The sequence below is a fragment of the Pinus tabuliformis genome, chromosome 4_2, assembly GCF_031772625.1.
Source record: "Pinus tabuliformis cultivar Carrire ecotype Pingquan chromosome 4_2, CPIR1, whole genome shotgun sequence".
NCBI lineage: Eukaryota > Viridiplantae > Streptophyta > Pinopsida > Pinales > Pinaceae > Pinus > Pinus tabuliformis.
The window spans coordinates 991,778,559-991,791,267 of record NC_142304.1 but is presented as its reverse complement, the minus strand read 5'-3'; positions in this window follow the sequence as shown (position 1 = coordinate 991,791,267).

Here is a 12,709-nt window from a genome sequence, read left to right as displayed (position 1 = left end):
GCCTCCCAAAGTTGTAGTGCTCGGATAGATCTTTCTAATGAGCTATTGTACGCGTCAAACAGAGATCGCATGCCAAAGTTACGACCCTGGGAAATTGATGTACCAATTTACCCAAACGGGGCCCGCAATTTGGCGTTTCATCTTCTAGGGTTAGATTTCAGAATGTTAAGGGTTTTCCATTGTTTCTCAACAATAAATAGGCCTTCTAGCTTCATTGTAACACAATTTTAGAATAGTTCAGAGGCATGTAGCTGCCACATCTCTTCTCAGAGATAAGCTACCATCGCCCTAGGTGGTTTATTTCCATTTCTGTTTGTAAGCATATTTCAGTATTTTACAGTAACTAAATGAAGTATTATTTCCGCTGCACATCTGTCTTTATGGTTATCTCTGTATTTTATTGCGTTCCTATTTAAATCCGTATCAGAAACTGTCTTTGTTGTGCAATTACAGGAGTAAATAAAAGCTGCTTCAATCTATCTCCAGTATAACTTTAGGCTTTAAACAACTGTCTCAAAATTTGATCAGTTTCCTCTTATTTTCCAAAAATATTTAGGAAAATTCAAGGCTCTCACAATTTATATTTTCCTAGAAAGATATTGTCAAAAGCATCATTCTTCAAATATCTCCAGAAAAAACCAAAAACAGATTTAGAAGCTGGCTCCAAAGAAGAAAACTCGTTACACTAGATCAAATCCAGATCCCAATCCTCCAGCTATTTTTGAAAATCCTAACTTGATCTCCAAGACCCTTATAAGACAAGAAAGTCTAGAAAATTCTGCTGATTTAAATCTTGATATACTTCAGCAAAACCTTACCCAATCACCTCCTACAAAAGCAACAGTCCTTTCTACTATTGCTACAACTTCTTGTAGTTCACCATCATCACTTCAAAGCACTTTTTCCACTCCTCCATCCACTCTGTTTATCTCAGCAGTTATCCATGTGCTTCTAGTTGTCCCATTTATACCTGTAAATAAGGCAAACCGATATGCTCCTCTGCAATTACCGGCAAATACAGGGGCCATGCCTCAAGATTATCAAAGCAAAATTACATATTTTGATGGTACTGGCTCCTATACAGCCCAACAACATACTAAGAAAATGTTGGACTATTTTGAGAATTATGAAATTGATGACAATGATGTCAGGATGAAAATTTTTGTTCAAAGCTTAACTGGTGATATAAGGACCTAGTTTAGGGCACTTTCTGCAAACGCAATTGTTGATCCAGATGCCATTTATCAAACCTTTTTGAATAGATGAGAAAAGAAGGACCCATTTCATATCCTATCAGAATATGAGAGTTTAAAAAAAGGCCCACAAGAAACTGTCCAAGACTACTGTGCTAGATTCAATAACGTGTACAATGCTATTCTCGAGAACCTTATACCTCCACCTCACTTAGCCTTGATCAAGTTCCCTGATGGATTTGATTCTGATATGGCATATCAACTAAGGGAAAGAGCTCCTCCAAGCTTAGAAGATAGGCAAAGCATAGCTGTTAGTGTAGAGGCCAATCTGATCTCTAAAAGAGCTGGGGCTAGAGCTGAAAGAAGAACTCCCTTCAAAGAAGAGCCTTCTGCATTTGAGAAAAAACTAGATGCAATTATCAAAAGAATGGATAGACTGGGTGATAGAGTGGAACCATTGAAAGGAAATCTTCTTGGGAAGGTCAACCAAGTAACACCACTAGAAATCCAAACTTTAGAAAAATTCAAAATCCTAACACTGAGAAAGCTGGTCCTGACCAGAACATCAGACCTCCATTTCAAGAGAACTATGCTGAAGCTTCAACCTCTAGTGGGCCAACAGAGGATACTCAAATCAACCTAATGGGTCTAAACAGTGAACAACAAATATTTTTAACACAAGATGACCAAAAAGCTCATAATTTCAACCAATTCCAAACCAAATCTGGAGAATCATTTGATTTCAGAGAAGGATATGATGCAGCTGGCTATGAGGTCCATAAACAATACAAATTGAGAAGTAGAATGGTAGATGTGTCTAAACCTAGCAAGCTGAAAGATACCAAGCAGCCTAAGAAAGCAAAGGATAAAACTTCCCTGATAGAACTCCCTGCTAAAACAGACCTCAATCCAAAAGAACCCACGGTTGAGGACATATCAGACTTGCAACCATCAAATAATCAGCCATCCACCTCCTTTCCTCCAAAAAAGAATGTAAACAACTCTCTTGAAAATAATTTCAAAGCAGATTTAGTTCATAACAACACTCCTGATGAAGAAAAAACCACTGAAAACACGGCAGAAAAGGAAAACCTTGCTGCCCGCAATACAAAAATTCAAGTGGAAAAACCTTTCAACCTAGAAACAGAAATAGGCAAGTTAAAAATAACCAATTCCACTGTCCGAATTGGCCAAACATGAGGTTTATAGGGAACAAATCAGCAGGTCACTTCAAATATTAGAGAATAGAGATGTAGTGAATGTCTTAGATGACCAACCAGAACTAATTTTTGGTCCTGAGGTAAATGGTAAAACAACAGATGGAGGAGTTCCTCCGTTCTATGTAAACCTAAACATTCATGACCAAGTGCTACATAACGCAATGTTTGATTCGGGAGCTTCCCATAACCTAATGCCTATGTCTATGATGGAAAGATTGGACCTAGATATCACACGGCCATATAAAGACTTGTTTTCATTTGATTCCAACCAGGTCAGGTGTCTAGGCCTAATCAAATATTTGTGTGTATCTCTAGTGCAATACCCTACCAAGACTATTTTAATGGATGTAGTGGTAGCTGATATCCCACCAAAGTATGGAATGCTTTTTTCCAGATCTTGGGGTGCAAAACTCCAAGGATCTTTACAGCTAGACATGTCCTATGCCACCATTTCAGTCTTTGGCTAGCCAAAGAGATTGTACCGGGAAACATTGATGAAATATGTGGTCAACAGTCAAGAGAAACCCCAAAACTTCCCCATTTACTCCATGCATTCTGATATGGATTCGTTCATCTTATACAATGCTGAAATGTGTCCCAAAACTGATGACAAGTTTCTAGAATCAGTACAAGTAAGAAACATAAATGAACAATCCACTACTCAAGATCTAAAAATTATTGAAGTAATTGATGCAACAAACAAACAAGCCAAACCATATGAGTTACAAAATCCAAATCTGCCCACTGAGCAAGTTTTTAAAACTCCTAAGGCTAGTTACAACCAAGAAACCTTATGGTACTTAGAGTTTGATGGGTCAGTAAATAAACTAGGAGCAGAGGCAGGGATTTGGGTACACAACATGCAAAATTATCATGCTCAAGGACATGCATATAGGCTGAATTTTAGATGTACAAACAATATGGCCGAATATGAGGCCCTTTTGCTGGGACTCAAATTGATTAGAAGTCTAGGGGAAACTAGGATTTCAATTCTAGGGGACTCAGATTTGATTATCCAACAGATGAAGGGAAACTTTGTTACAAACAATCTTAGGCTGAGGGTTTATAGAGTGGCAGCAATTGAAATACTCAACACCTTCTTAAAATCTCAGCTAACCAAAATTCTGACAAACCACAATTTACATGCTCACAGTTTGTTAACATTTGCCAGCACTTGTAAGCTGCCATTTGAGCCCAACCATCACTTTACTGCTAAGATTAAACATAGACCTGTTGTTCCAGACAATATTAAAATTGGCAGGTGTTTTAAAATGACACACAAATTAATAATTTCTTGACTTTGAAAGAGGAATTTCAAGAACAAACATAGACACAAGCACCATTTGTGAAGAACAACAAATAGACAAAATTGAGAAAAATATATCAGCTGAAACAACAAATCACATTTTTCATCCAACAATCTTTACCAGAAAAAATTTACAAGAGCTGAAACATATGGACCTTGATGAAATTGCTGAGGGAGAATCTGAAGTAATTGAGTTGAAGGATAATTTTTTGCCCACAGGCTTGACTCCTTTGGAGGATATTTTTGATTCAAATGATATACCAAGAAAGCCAAAAATGCAGCCTTTAAATGCAGAAATTGAGGACTGTAATATAGGAACTGCACAAAATCCTAAGATGGTAAAATTGTCTAAAGCCTTGCCTCCCGACAAAAAACTGAAATATATTGAGCTGTTTAAAGAGTTTCAAGATGTCTTTGCATGGAGCTATGAGGACCTCAAGTCCTATGATACTTCTGTCATCCAACACAATACCTTTAAGAGAAAATAAAAAACCTTTTAAACAAAAACTTAGAATGGTCAATCCAGTCCTCCTTCCTCTCATTGAAAAGGAAGTCAAAAGAATGTACCGAGCTGGAATAATTGCACCTATGAGATTCTAAGAATGGATTTCAAATCTAGTGCCCACTAGGAAGAAAATGGGAGAGATAAGACTGTGTGTTGACTTAAGAAACATGAATAAAGTTTCTCTCAAAGATCATTACCCCTTACCCAAGATGGATCACATTTTACAAAGGGTAGTCGGAGCTTCTAGGATCTCACTGTTAGATGCATTTTCAGGATTTAATCAGATCTTAGTTCACCCGGATGATCAAGATAAAATTGCCTTTACAACACCTTGGGGAACATTCAAATATGTAAAAATTCCTTTTGCACTTAAAAATGCAGGGCCCACATTTCAACGAGCAATGAATATAGCCTTTGCAAAAGAGATTCATGATTTTTTGGTCATATATCTTGATGACCTCATTGCTTTTTCCAAATCAGATCAAGAACTTTTAGAACATCTCAGACAAGTGTTCCTAATTTGCAGAAAATATGGCATATCATTGAACCCAAAGAAATCATTGTTTGGCCTAGAAGAAGGCAAACTATTAGGTCACATAATCTCAAAAGATGGCATTAGAATTTACCCAGACAGAATACAAGCTAATCTCCAAGTGCCTCACCAAAGAAATATCAAAGAATTGTAAGCTTTCCTAGGAAAGATCAATTTCCTAAGAAGATTCATACCCAACTTGACTAAACTAATAAGATTGTTGAATGACATGCTGAAGAAAGACTCCAAAGTCAAATGGACAATAGAATCTAAGCAAGCCTTTGAGGAAATCAAAATGGCTTTAACCAAAACACGAGTCCTCACAAGCCCAAAGTTTGATAGAGACTTCATAATCTTTTCCTTTGCATCTGAGCATACTATTGCTACTGTCCTATTACAAAAAGATGATCAAGGATGTGAGAAGCCCATTTCTTTCTTCAGCAAAGCACTTAGAGATGCACCTTTAAAATATCAAATCATGGAGAAACAAGTTTATGCACTTGTAAAGGCTATCAAGGATTTTAGAGTTTACATCTTATACTCTCATATAATAGCTTATGTCCCAAATGCCGTAGTCAAAGACATTCTAACTCAAGAAGGAATTGAAGGCAAAAAAGGAAAATGGATAGCTAACATTTTGGAATATGATATTGAAATCAATCCAACAAAACTGATAAAAGGACAAGGATTAGCCAAATTGATGACTGAAACCAATTTTCAGGCCCTTGACATCAATGAACTGGATAACAAACAGGCGATGGTGACTCCACAGATCAATCAAGCCTTCTTACAATCACCTTGGTGTATTGATATAATTTATGTATTGTTAAACCTGTAGGCTCCTCCAGGGTTATCCGAAACTAAAAAGAGATTCTTGAAAATGAAAGCTTCAAAGTTTTGTATTGTAGACAATGTTTTATTTTGGAAAAATCATGAAGGCATTTTACTAAATTGCTTAACAAAGGATGAAACTGACAAAGTGCTGAAATAATTTCATGCAAGGGACTGTGGTGGATATTTGTATTGGAAATCAACAGCTGACAAAATCCTAAGAGCTGGGTTTTATTGGCCCTCCCTGTTTGCTGATGTAAAGAAGTTTGTAGTTTCTTGCCATAAATGTCAAATCTTTGAAGGCAAGAGAAAACTATTACCTTTACCCCTAAAACCCATTTCCACTGAGAGAACATTTCAAAAATGGGGTTTAGATTTCATTGGAGAAATTCACCCTTCCTCTTCTGGCCAACATAAGTGGATTTAAACTGCCACAGATTACTTCACCAAATGGATAGAGGCCATCCCTTGTAGGTAAGCCAATGATTTAGTCATCATGCAATTTTTAGAAGCCAATATCCTATCTAGATTTGGCTGTCCTGAAAAGATAATAACTGACAATGCTGCTGCCTTTAAATCTAAAAGAATGATCAATTTTTGTCATAAATACCATATTACCTCAGGCCATTCCACAACCTATTACCCTCAAGGTAATGGTCTAGCTGAATCATCCAATAAGAGCTTGATCAACATCATAAAGAAAGTATTGGAGGAAAATAAGAAGAATTGGCACAAAAAGCTTATTAATGCATTATGGGCAGACAGGTTAACCACAAAGAGATCTATTGGAACAAGCCCCTATGAGTTGGTTTACGGTATTGAGGTTGTATTCCCTTCATCCTTGGGAATCCCTGTGATAAAATTGCTGCAAGAAATACAGGCAGAACCCAGTGATATTCAGAGAAGAATCAATCAAACAATTCATTTACAACAGACAGAGAAGAAGTGTATCATAGATCTCAGATCCTACAAGAGAAACTGAAGAAATTTTTTGACAAAAGGACAAAGGTAGAGGTTTTTCTCACAGGAGACAAAGTGTTGAAATGGGATTCCAGAAGGGAAGATAAAGGAAAACATGGCAAATTTGATTTCCTATGGAAAGGACCTTTTTCTATTCAGGTTGTACAAGGAAACAACACTTACTTTTTGAGAAGTTTGGATGGTACAAAAGCAGATGACGGGCCAGTCAATGGGCGGATGCTTAAGCATTATTTTGATCCTCTTTGTTAACATATTAGGACTGTATTTTGTAAATAACGGTGTCTATTTTCTGCAGTTCATTTCAGCAGTAAGATAGGGAATAAGATGCAACAAATTTTGAGGAAAAGAAGCAAATAATTGTCCTACTTTTTGTATGATATTTTGAGTCTATTGGAAGACTTAAGGAAGAAGACTTGGGAGCTATAAAAATTATGACTAATACTCAGACAAACTGTCAGATACAGAGCTATAATTGTTCAAACCAGCTTATGGGAAAAGCATATATGTTACAGAGATACAGTTTGTTGGTTTACAACAAAAGGAAATTTCAGATTACAGCAAAATTTGAATGCAAGGCTATCTGACCTGCTGTTCTTGGCTTTTCACCTGGAAAAGCCATCTCCAAGTGGAGCCACTATTATGTTCCTATAAAAATAGGTGTCATATTTCATGATTGACTATGGAAATGCCAAATATGATCATCCTTTCCATGCTGCAAAGATTCCATATTTTCAAAAAAAAACCAAAAAATTTAAAAAATGTAAATATGGTATGCCCTAAAAGAAAAATCAAAAGGAAAAAAGAGTGAATTGGTCAAAAAAGAAAGAAAATGAACCCCAGAGAAAAAACCAGGAAAGTGTGCTAATCAAAATGCCACTACTGTCGTATTTTTTGCAGACAAGTTCAAATTATGCAATCAGTGACTTCTGTCACATTTGATGGATGGCCCAACAACTCAATCTTGGCCAGTCCATGTTTAAATTTCTTGTTTTAGCATTAGAGAATAAGGTCTATTCAAACAGTTTAAGCTTGGCAGATCAGTAGTTAGGTAGAGAAGCAAGCGTGCTCAATAGCTAAATCTGAGCCCCTGGAAGAGATAAGGGCAGACTTAGATAGGAGGACAGCTAAAATAAAACAAAAGAGAAAAAGGGTTTGCTAGTTCAAATGCACCCAATCAAAAGGAATAAAAAATGTTAGGTGTATTAGGCTGGGTAAGAAGTTTGATGTTGCAGAAGCAAGTTTGTCAGCAGTTTTGTCTTTTTGAATATGATCTATATCATAGATATCACAGGTACCATGGAAAAGGGGCTACAAAATAGTTGAAGCATGATTAATTGCCTTCCTCATTCCTCCAAGAAAACTTACTAATATCCCCCCAAGGACATTGGGATCTGCTCAATGGTCCTAGTTCACTTCATTTCATGAGAAAAACTAAGTAAAACTCTGTTTTATACTTAGAACATCAAGCCACATTTATTGTGTAAAAATGTTCTTCTTCTATTATACTAAGTTTCCCAAGTTCACCACTTGGATCCGTTTTGTTCCCTAAGCCTAAGTTTACCTTTTAAACTTAGTGTCGTGTTTAAACCTACCATTTCTCATATTAACATCCTAACTATATTTATATAGCTCCTATTTAAAGTTTTCCTCGCCCCTATTATACATAAAATAAATAAAACAACCCCAAACTTTATAATATCATGCCGCGAGCTTATTAAAGCCATATATACATATTTTGGGGGTCCAAGGTTTACCCGAAACCTTGTTGACAACCCTCTCTGCGCACATATAACCATGGGACTTAATTAACATTTGGTTGATTAAATAACCAAACTGAAAAACCCAAAGTTGAAATACACTGTAATTCTCCGCAAAAACCTTAAAAAATGATGGAAGAACATGGTGGGTCCCATATATTACCCTTTCGCCTGTTTATTATGCTGCCAGCCATCGGATCATAGTCCGCAGATCGGATGGCCCACATGCATATCGCAAACCTTCATATGCCGAACGATAACGTCTGGGGGATCGGCGGTATTTCCGTCGTATAGAGGACACACAGCAGGTGCCCGAGGTGATTGCTGCCCCCGCCTCCAATACCACTATGGCCCAAAAGTGGTGCGGGGGCTAAACCGCTTACCGCCTATGCTCCCTCCGCGTCAACGTCACCCTCTCGTCACTCTCACGTCATCAAACATGTCATCTGCCACCCCGCCTCCGTATCATCCACCGTGTTTGCCACGTCACTGCAAAGTCGGCCTTTGTACCCCCGCTATATGACAAAATCATTGCATCATGTTGACGTCACCCAACCAAAGCGCGCCAAAACCCGCCAAAACCAAACTTTTTGTCAAATTGGCGTGAAAAGGGCATTTTTGTCCATTTTTTTTAGTTTGTTCTATGCGACGTTTTCATGTGATTTTCAACCAAAATAACTGTTGAATTGCTCAGTCCGCCACCCAGCTAACTCCAGCATGCAAACCAGTCTTCAAGCTTGGCCCACCACCTGCATTTTGCACAGAGCGCCCATTAAAGCAGGTATTTACTCAATTGCTTCCAAACCCTGTGTATTTCCGGTTTTTCTCTAAGTTAAATCCATGTAACCAAAAATTGTACAAATCCAATCGATAGCTCTTGAGAAATATACCATAACCATCCGTGTTTTATCCATTTTTTCACAGAAAACCAGAGTTCCATAACTAAAAACACAGTGCTACCCCCGAACCTCTACATTTTCACGTTTGTTCTACCCATTTTTTCCGAGAAATTCCTCAGAATATGACTCCCTCTACAAATTGACCCATTTAGCTAAAGTTCAAGCTCATTTCAGCCTGCAATTCCCGTAGAAAAAACCCAAAAGAATTGTTTTACCTGCTATTGCTGTGAAAACCCAAATTTCAAATTCAAAAATCACCAAAGATTGAAAAATGGAGGCTCCAGTGGCCCTCAATGTTGCCCCCTTGAATGCACCACACAAGGAGTTGGAATGGTTTCCCTTAGCTGATAGGGACATCCAAATACAAGACTTAATGGGTATCAAAGACCATCAGCAAACATTTTGTGAAATTAGAAATAGCTACCTAAAAATGACTGATCTCTATGGCATATGGGAGTCCAATCTTCCCATATATTATCTTTCATCAGTTAATGTATTTCCAGATATAATCCGCTTGTGCTGTGCTAACTATGAGCCTACTCAAAGAGCAGTCATGTCCCCAAATGACACTATCCTATTCCATATCACTCCTGACTCAATCAATGGGATGTTGCATTTCAAGCCTAATCAGCCTCTGGCTCCTCTGTCTATGAAACATTTGCTGGACCAAGGCTCCAAACTATCCTCTGCAGAAATAGGCCGAATTGCCAAGTTATTCATGAGCCCAGACTCCCAGCCTAGAGACTCACCTCCTTTTCACTAGGTCTATTTCAATGAAGTTGGGAGAATCGTTATTGACATGATATCCTATGTCTTGTGTTTTAGAACAAGTGAGTATGTTGATGAAACTATTCTAGCTCTGATGTCCATATTTATTCCAGGACTCCATCCTGCCATCAAGTTTGACTTTGCTACCTTCATTAGCAACAAAATCCATGAACAATTCATGAGCCTAAATAGAGAAGGGGTTTTCAAGTATACATCATATATATATCATCTGTTCTTATACTATCATACAGATAGTTTTCAGTTCCCTGTTAAGAAATTGGATGCAAAAGGAGAAAGGAGATTTGTCAGATTTTGGACCCTAGTCTTCCATATAGTCCATAATTCACTTTATACTTATTGTGAGTTCATTGATCTATTCATATATCTAGTCTCATCTCTGCTGATGAGAAGTCCCCCTCCCAGACTCTCAGCTTAAATGCAGAAAATCTTGCAGATGTCCAAAAGCTATAAAATAGGTGACTGGTACTTTTACCAAATTCACACAGAGACCAGGATTTATGGCTGTGAATTGTGCCCCTACAAGCTGCCAAAGTATGTGCCTATGAGATTGTTTGCCCTTGAATACTTTAGGCAATTTATTAGCTTAGATTTGACTCATTTTTATGATGCCAAGAAAAAGGCTCAGCTGAAGCTAAGAAACCAACTAGGCCCCCTCATTATTAACAAAAAGGAAGGGTGGAAAGATGCTTAAAAGATATTAGGTGAGCAGCTCAAACTAAAAAGGAGTTTTTGGTGGGTACCCTATGACCCAAAAGGATTTATCCATGATAGAAAGACAAAATATAGGCTATCAGGCTATGAATATTGTAGAATCCATGATATAGAACAGTATGCTAATCAAGATGAATGGGTAGAGGGCACATTGGTAGAACAGATTACTGAGGAAGAGAAAATGGAGCAGGCAATGAAAAACCTTGAAAAAACTCTTGACCTGGACTCTTTTGGACAGGTCTCTTTCAAATTTCCTCAACACATTAGAGCGGCCACATCAGCAGCTACAACTTCACAACAACCTGTCCAAGAAAGTACTCCACCTGTAGGGACATCCAAAGGCAAAGAAGTGCTGCACTCAGAGCAACAAGAAATGACCGATCAGTCAACATCATCACAGCAGAAAGGGCAAGGGAAAATTCCTCCTGCCCAAACCCATGTGTTAGTGTTCGTCTTTGCAGCCTTCCTCCAGTGATCAAATATGCTCTTACAAAGTGGTCTCAGAGTGTCAAGGTCAAATTTTGTCATTTCAGTAAGTCGTTAAGGAAAATTTGGTCACTAGGCATTAGATCTAGGGTTTGCTTTTATTCCTGTTGAAGTTGTCCAAATGTCTGTCCATGTCATCATTCAGCTAAGTTTACCATCATTCAGAGGGTTGTCATTATCATGTCAAGTTCCACTGGGTCATTTTACACCTTGTTCATGCTTCAGTTGCGCCTAGGTAAGGTCATTTCCCTCTCCTAGGGTTTTGAAGGAAATTTCTCTTGGACGGTCAAATCATTGGCAAGACTTGTATCCTGATGTTCATATACCTTCCCCTATCCTTAAAGTACATTATCAAACACTTCCCATCACTGAGATCCCCCAAATTCATCATTTTCTCACAAACCCTAGTTTCTTGCTACAACCTGGCAATTTTCTAGGTTGGGCCTGTGTTTTGTCTTTTTGGACCCCTTCCCCTTACTCAATATTCGAAATTACACTTTCCCCTACTTCTTAACATCCCTCCCTACTTCCAAGAATTTTCCCATGAATTTAGAAGCCACTTATCCCCTTCATTTCGCTTCATTTCGACAAATCTCGTTCCACACATCGGGATAGGTTTTACTACAATGATGTTTCTGAGCAATAAAAGATGAATTTGGGAAAAATGAAAGAATTTTTTTCCAAAATAAGCCAAGGGTGAAAAATCTCCTTAAATGTTTACACAGGTGTCATGGTTTTAGAGAAATGTGAAAAATACAATTGCCTCGGGAGAATTCATGCACCTCTGACGTGACCTTCGGAAAATCAAGTTTTCTCCTAGCTTGGTTGGCCAAATGACTTGCTTGATGAGTCCAATGATGAATAGACACAAATAGCTTTCCAATGAGCTATCATGCGCTCAATTTGGAGTTCAGAAAGGAATTCAAAATTTGACTGTAACAACACTCTGCCTTGAGGCAGCCTCATTTGGCACATTTTGACCAGTCTTGGGAGATTTGATTTTTGGCAGGGTAAATGAACTCCAAATTGAAAAATTCTAGTTGGGTTGGAAAGTAGAGTCAAAGTCATTTCCAAAGAGATATCATACACCAAATTTGGACATAGGGAAGGCCTCCAAAAGTCACCTGGAAAAAGGGACGGCGCACAGGGGAGGCGCAGCGCACTGGGAGAAAATTTCCAGTGTAAATTTACACTAGCGTGGCGCATTGGGAAGGTGCGGCACATAGAGCTGCCAAGGCTGATTTTTTTTTAAAATTTGCTTCAAGATTTCCCCAAAATGCATGGATTTCCATTGGTACAAGTAGGTTGAACTTCTCTCATGGTTTTTCATCCAAGATTGATGGTTGTTGATGGTGTTTGATGAATGGTGAAGTGTGTTAAAGAAAACAAACCCTATCTCTTCAAAATTTGCCAAGGAGATTGCTGCTAGGGTTTTGTGTTGCAACTAAGTATCACCTAACCTCATCACTCCCTAATCCCATGCTCTCCTTACTGTTACA